The 6,714-nt window shown below is 49.0% G+C and overlaps 1 long non-coding RNA gene across 1 annotated transcript; it reads left to right on the forward strand.

Annotated features, from left to right (window-relative positions):
* Positions 1-894: 894 nt before the first annotated feature.
* Positions 895-6,505, forward strand: LOC145528430 (uncharacterized). The gene is made up of 4 exons (XR_014070399.1): positions 895-1,092; positions 5,459-5,624; positions 5,975-6,045; positions 6,344-6,505. It is a non-coding gene; the product is annotated as an uncharacterized LOC145528430 (long non-coding RNA).
* Positions 6,506-6,714: the final 209 nt, after the last annotated feature.

Below are 6,714 nucleotides of genomic sequence, written 5' to 3' on the forward strand. Positions count from 1 at the left end.
TAGTTGGTCCAAGAAAACCTGAAACCCCCCACCCCTGCCCCTGGGCCCTACCCCAGCACTGGGAGTCTGGGGCGGACAGTCTGTTTGAAAAGCCTCAGGTCATCCTGATAAGACAGACTCCATCTGCCCAGGTTTCTTCCCTTGGTCCCGCAGGCTTATGGAGGAAGAGCCCCAGTGCTACCCGATGGCTAGACTGGTTAAAGAACCCGCCTGCCAATGCAGGAGATGCAGGAGATATGGGTTTGATCCCTGGTCAGGAAGATTCCCTGGAGGAGGGCATGGCAACCCACTCCAGGATTCTTGCCTGGGAAATTACATGGAGAGAGGAGCCTGGTGGGTGACAGTCCATGGAGTCGCAAGGAGTTGGACACGACTGAGCGACTGAACAACGACAACATGTCCTTCAGGAGAGTTCTTACCCCAAACACAAGGGTGCTCACTCAGCTCATCTAGAAGTTCAACCCTAGAATCCGTCTGTAGACAAAGGGGCTGCTTTCCTTGTAAGAGAGAAGCATGTTTCCTTCTTCTCCTTCCTAATGATGAACACGACCCAACCAGTCCCTAGACACCGGAAATAGGACACTGGATATGTCCCACCAGGTAGATTTAAGCCAAGGCTAAAGGCGACTTCTCTGCAGAAAGCAGCAAGATGGCTTCCCTGCACAGGTGGGAGGCCGGGCTCCTTTCAGCTCTGAGGTGGTTAGTCTAGAAATAGCCCCCACTCCTCCCACACCCTCCTCACAGCTCTCAGGGGACCCAGCCGCCAGCTGGTGGTGAGAGTGTTGATTGGGAAGGAAAAGAGGAAGGTTGACACTTCCCTGGGTGCCTCATTGTCACCTCATCAGCTGCCTGACTCTGACCCGAGAGGACAGCTGGGTAGAGTGGGATGGTCCCAGGGATTTGCCAACTCAGAGGTTCAGAAAACTCAACATTGAGATTTCCCAGAGAAGGTGCAGGGTAAAACACAGGATCCTAGTCCAGGCAGCTGCCAGACTGCAGACTGTGGGCGACTGGGAAGCCAGTACCCTGGAGTTGAGCCCTGGAGGTGGATACCCTGGCTCTGAGCCGTGAGAAGGAGCTGGCAGGAGCAAGGCAAGGCCACTTCGGGGCAGGAAGGGGCAGAGGGCTGTCAGATAATGGCCAGGGGGCCTGGGCAGGTCTAAAGCGTCCCCGTGGAGTGGGAAAATGAGAGGGGCTGGATTCCAGGCAATGTGGGTGCTCTAGGCTGATTCTCAGGTCTGAACGTCCTATGTGCAGTCGTAACAGAGGTGACCTGAGCAGAGGGTCATGCGGCCTTGGTCAAGGGCGTCCCCTAAGTCCCACTGAATGGACAGACCCAGGCTACTCTGAGCGCATCCATCCTTGGCCACTGTGGCCTGGAACACTCTGCTAGCTGCTGAGACAGAGGACAGAGGACGGAAGAATGAACGAGAGCAGCATCGTCTCCGCCCTGCCTCATGGAGCTCAGACCTGCCCTTTCTGCCTCCCTGGGGACTGACTCAGCAGCTAAGGTGTGGCTGAGTCAGCAGGCAGCAGGTTGGAACAGCCTGGGGCCTGGGAGCTGGGGCTGGCAGGGCGCCACATCAGAGGGGCAGGTGCTGACACCAAGGTCCCTCCAAGTGCGCCAGGGACCGCCTCTCCCTCTCTGAGCCCCAGACCTGCGGCCCTGGCCCAAGTGTGCAGACCAGCACGTACAGCAAAGGGTACAGACTGCAGGGTGATGATCAGCTGTCCTGTTTACCTGGGACTGAAGGGCTTCCTGGGACGATGCTAAAATGGAACCAGTCCTGGGGAAACTGGGACAGTTGGTCTCTCTGGCAGAGAGCAATGAGGCCCAAGGATTGAGGCCCTCGGGCAGCTGAGAAGGCGGGGCGGCCACACACAAAGTGTGTAATAGCTGGCCCCGAGGTGAACTCCCTTGGCTCGAGCCTTGGAAACCTGAAGGATGCAGGGTTGGTGTTTGTTCCCAGATGGTCTGAAGGACCACACCACGGCTGGGTGTGTGGGAATCAATTAGTGAGTGGCATCTCTGACCCAGATTCCTCCAATTCTGGTTCCTTAGTCATTCTTATATATGAGGAAATGAAGTCAGAAAAAGCACTAAAGATTAAACCATATGTTATTTTGATTTGGGTATCTGTTCCCAGTGGCCTCTGGGTGCTTTGTTGTCTTATCACTCCGGATTGTGCATGTTTATTTTGTGAGACTGACGCACTACCTACTGCATTAACGAGGCATCTTGTGCATTTATTTTAAATTTAAAAAATTTTTTTAAATTTATTTTTGGCTACATTGGGTCTTCAGTGCTTCAAGCAGCCTTTCTCTAGTTGTGGCGAGCAGAGGCTACTCTCTAGTTGGGGTGCATGGGCTTCTCATTGTGGTGGCTTCTCTTATTACCAAGAACCAGCTCTAGGTGCGCAGGCCCAGTAGTAGTAGCACATGGGCTTAGTTGCTCCGAGGCATGTGGGATCCTCCTGGACCAGGGATCAAACTTTTGTTTCCTGCATTGGCAGGCAGATTCTTAACCCCTGGACCACCAGGAAAGTCCTGCATTTTTATTCTTTGGCTGTCTTTCCTACCAGACCCTTCAGAATCTTGAGTCTGAAAATTTAGTATCTAGCACACAATAGGGACTAAGCAAATGTTTAATGAATAAATACAAGAAGATTCAATTTAGCTCTTGCAGAAACTAGGAGCTAAAAGGACAAGATGACATGGTGAAGCTGATCATTCTGAAAGCTGGTAAGTCAAAACAAGAGGACAGGAATAGACAACTGTAGGAAGTCTGGTTACAAGGCAGCAAACAGAAAGCAGTCAGACAACAATCTCATAGTTATTCTGGGGGCCTTGTGTTGCTAGATTTCCTGGCAGAAGGTCCATTTGTTCAGGGTCCACCCCACCAGCTGGTCTGACTGCCCAGTCTTCTGCCGGCTCTTCATTCCTCCAACACACACTTGCTGGATCCTACTTCAAGAGCACTAGGTGGGCACTAGCAGGGTGTGTGCACGCTCAGTCGCTTAGTCGTGTCTCGTGTGTGACTCTTTGCAACCCCATGGACCATAACCTGCCAGGCTTCTCTGTCCATGGGATTCTCCAGGTAAGAATACTGGAGTGGGTTGCCATTTCCTCCTCCATAGGATCTTCCCAACCCAGGGATTGAACCCATGTCTCTTGCATCTCCTGCCTTGGAAGGCAGGTTCTTTACCACTGAGACACCTGGGAAGCCCAGCAGGGTGCTAAAGCTAATAGAAAAATGAACTCCCCTGAGAGTGCATGTGTCCCAGAGGAACTCGGCCCAGACACATGCAGAGCCACGATGTGGTAGAGAAGACACGAAGTGTCCAATGTGGGTTTTTCCGTTTGACAGCCATGGCATGACCTATCAGGTGTAAGCCAGAACTTTTGAAGAGCCGGAAGGGTGCATCGCCGGTGACTCGGGCCTGCCCTGTGTGTCTCCTGCACCTGCGTCCTCACTCACCTGTTCTGGCTCTGGGCTTGTCTCCAGATGTGGCTCTTAAGTGCCACCAACATGTGTGTGTGCCCCATTTGGCTTGCAGCCTCTTTCGTGCCAACCGACGCGGGCAGTTGACTCATATCTTACTCACAGCTGACTCCACCCTCACCTGCTCCCATGACTTTGATTCTTGGTGTTGGCCTGCTGTACCTACCAGCTCATTAAATGCTTATATGCAATGTTTCCTCTGTGCAGGCGGTGGACTGGGCGCCGGGCTACACTGGTAAACAAGAGGAGTTCAGGTAGAACTCATCATCAAGGAGGAGGAAGGCAATCACCAGACAATTATACACAGGGTATAAACACCTGTGGACATAGGGTGGAGCAGGGGCTGGAGGTGGGCAAACCCAGAGTAGGGAGAGGAAGAGGCTAAAGCTCTAATCCTTGGTTGTACATCGTGAATGTTGTATGCCATGAATTTCAGCTTAGTGCCTTCCCCATCTGTCCTCTGTCACCCATCACTTCACTTATCCATTCATTCATTGGCTCGTTCACAAACTGTTGAAACCCTGTGATGTGCCATGTACTCTGTTAGGTCTGGGGAATATGATGATAAAAAAGACTGGTTCCGGTGCCACGTGGGCTTCCCCAGTGGCTTAGATTGTAATGAATCTGCCTGCAATGCAGGAGACCCGGGTTAGATCGTTGGGTCAGGAAGATCCCCTTGGAGTAGAACATGGCAAGCCATTCTAGTATTCTTGCCTGGAGAAGCCCATGGACAGAGGAGCCCAGCGAGCTACAGTCCATGGAGTCACAAAGAGTCAGACACCACTGAGCGACTAACACTCCCTGTGCCCCATTGGACTTGAGGTTCCCAAATGTGTCTTGCTCCTCCCTGCCTCAGAACCTTCACACTCACTATTCCCTCTGTTTGGAAGATCTTAGTCCTATTCCTCTCAACCCCCACCTTTGCCAGTGCACCTCCTCCATCTTTTAGCCCTCAGCTCAAAGGTCATCTCCATGGAGACAGCTTCCTTGGCCACTTGACCAGTTTAAGGCCCCAGTGTGATACTCTCATTACAACCTGTCATTTTCTTTCCTAGCACCTGTAATTATTTACTTATTAGTAGGACTATTTCATTAATGTTGGTTCTCTCAATCATCTCTGTCAGAGACTCATTTGTTATAGTATTTATACTATTTAGCACAGGGTAATACATTTAATAAATGCAAGTTGAATGGATAGATGGGTGGATGATTAGATGGATGAATGGATGGATAATTGGATGGATGCATGGTTGGATGGATCGATGAATGTGTGGATGGATGGATGGTTAGATGGATGGGTGGTTGGATGGACAGATGGTTGGATGGATGGACAGATGGTTGGATGGATAGATGGATGGTTGGATGGATGAACTAGAGCTGAAGCAGACAGGGACCAACTAGGAGACTGATCCAATTGTCAGGGCAGGAAAAAGTTGAGAATTGGTGAATAGACCAAGGCAGCACAAGTGGGAAAGTTGAGGAGAGAACTGACAGGAGAGAATCTGCAGGATTTGGATTCTGGTTGAATTTCAGGAGGGAAGCAGAGAGAGGAATGCAAGGTGACAACCAGGGTTCCGACAGAGGACAGGGGGTCAGAAAGCAAGAGAACAAGTTTGGAGGTGTTGGATAAAGATTATTTTACCTTAAATTCTCTTGAATTTGAGATACCTGTTGAGACAATGAAGAGGAAATGTTTAATTCTGGCCAATGTGAAAGTTAGGATAATACTAGCTGCTCTAAGAAATAAATTGCAGAGAATTCCCTGGCCGTCCAATGGTGAAGTCTCTGTGCTTTCACTGCAAGGGGCATGAGTTTAATCTCTGGTCATGGAACTCAGACCCCACATGCTGCCCAGTTGGCAAAATAAATAAATAAAGGAAGAAAGGAAGAAAAATAAATTTCCATAATATCAATGGCCTAAAATAATAAAAGTTTTTATTTAAAAATTTTTTTTAGTCCATGCTATCCTGTAGGATAGCCATTGGATACACAGGTGGAGAACTCTGGGGAGATCTGAGCCAGAGATGCCCATGGAAGGGTGTGAAGCCATGGGAAGGGACAAGATGGATCTGGGAGTCCATGTCATGACAATGGAAGAGGGCCTGGCCTGGAGATGTGACAGGTAACAGATGAGAAGGGGCTCCCAGGGAAGTGAGAAGGAGCCAAGTGTTCAGCTCTGTTCCCAGCACACCAAGGCCCTACTAGAATTTGCTGTTTGGGGAAATGGATTCCTAGTCCAACAAAATAAATCACTTAATTTTTCTTTTTTTTTTAAATTTGATTTATTTTTTGGCTGTGCCAGGTCTTAGTCGTGGCACTGAAGATCGTTAATTGTGGGATCTTTAGAACTGGGATCTAGTTCCCCGACCAGGGATGGAACCCAGGTCCTCTGCGTTGGGAGCGTGCAGTCTTAGCCAACTGGACCACCAGGGAAGTCCCTCCCTTGATCTTTCAAGCCTTGTTCTTTTTCAGGTGATTTTCTGCTGCTGCTTTCATGACTGGTCTTCTTAAGGCCACCAAAGAAGACTTCTGCCATTATGATGGTAATTATAGCACCCACACATCCGGAATGGTAATGTCATATAGGTGGCATCAACATAGGTGACACCCTCCCAATGCCAGCAATCTCTGGTGATCACAACAGGCATTTCTACCCATCCATTGCGCTGTTTCCCAATGAACTCAGATATGGCCTCAAAATCCTTCTCAACCCAGATCTCCAAGCAGCACTAATAAATTCATGGGAGTTGGCTCATACGATGAAATCTACTTGCTAGCTCAGGTCAATAATTTTTCAGTTTGCACAGCGTTTTTATATATATTGTTTCCTTTTCTTAACAGCTTTATGAAGTAGTTGCTACCAGGCCTGTTGTATAGGTGAAAAAATTGCTGTCTCAGGAAGTTAAATGACTTATCTAAAACTTACACATAGAAATCATGGGAGACTGAGGATGTGAACTCAGAGATCTTGATGTAATAAATCCCAAAGATACTGACAATGTATTCCTCACCTGTGTGTCTTATAGGTTACAGGGATTTTTTTCTTTAAACTTTTTTTTTATTGGAGTATACCCAACTAACTATGTTGTGATAGTTTCAGGTATACAGCAAAGGGACTCAGCCATACATATACGTGTATCCATTCTTCCCCAAACTCCCCTCTCATCCAGGGTGCCACATAACATTGAGCAGAGTTCCCTTGTTGGTTATCC

The sequence above is a fragment of the Giraffa tippelskirchi genome, chromosome 12 (assembly GCF_054371585.1).
Source record: "Giraffa tippelskirchi isolate mGirTip1 chromosome 12, T2T-mGirTip1v1.2.pri, whole genome shotgun sequence".
In the NCBI taxonomy this organism is placed as follows: domain Eukaryota; kingdom Metazoa; phylum Chordata; class Mammalia; order Artiodactyla; family Giraffidae; genus Giraffa; species Giraffa tippelskirchi.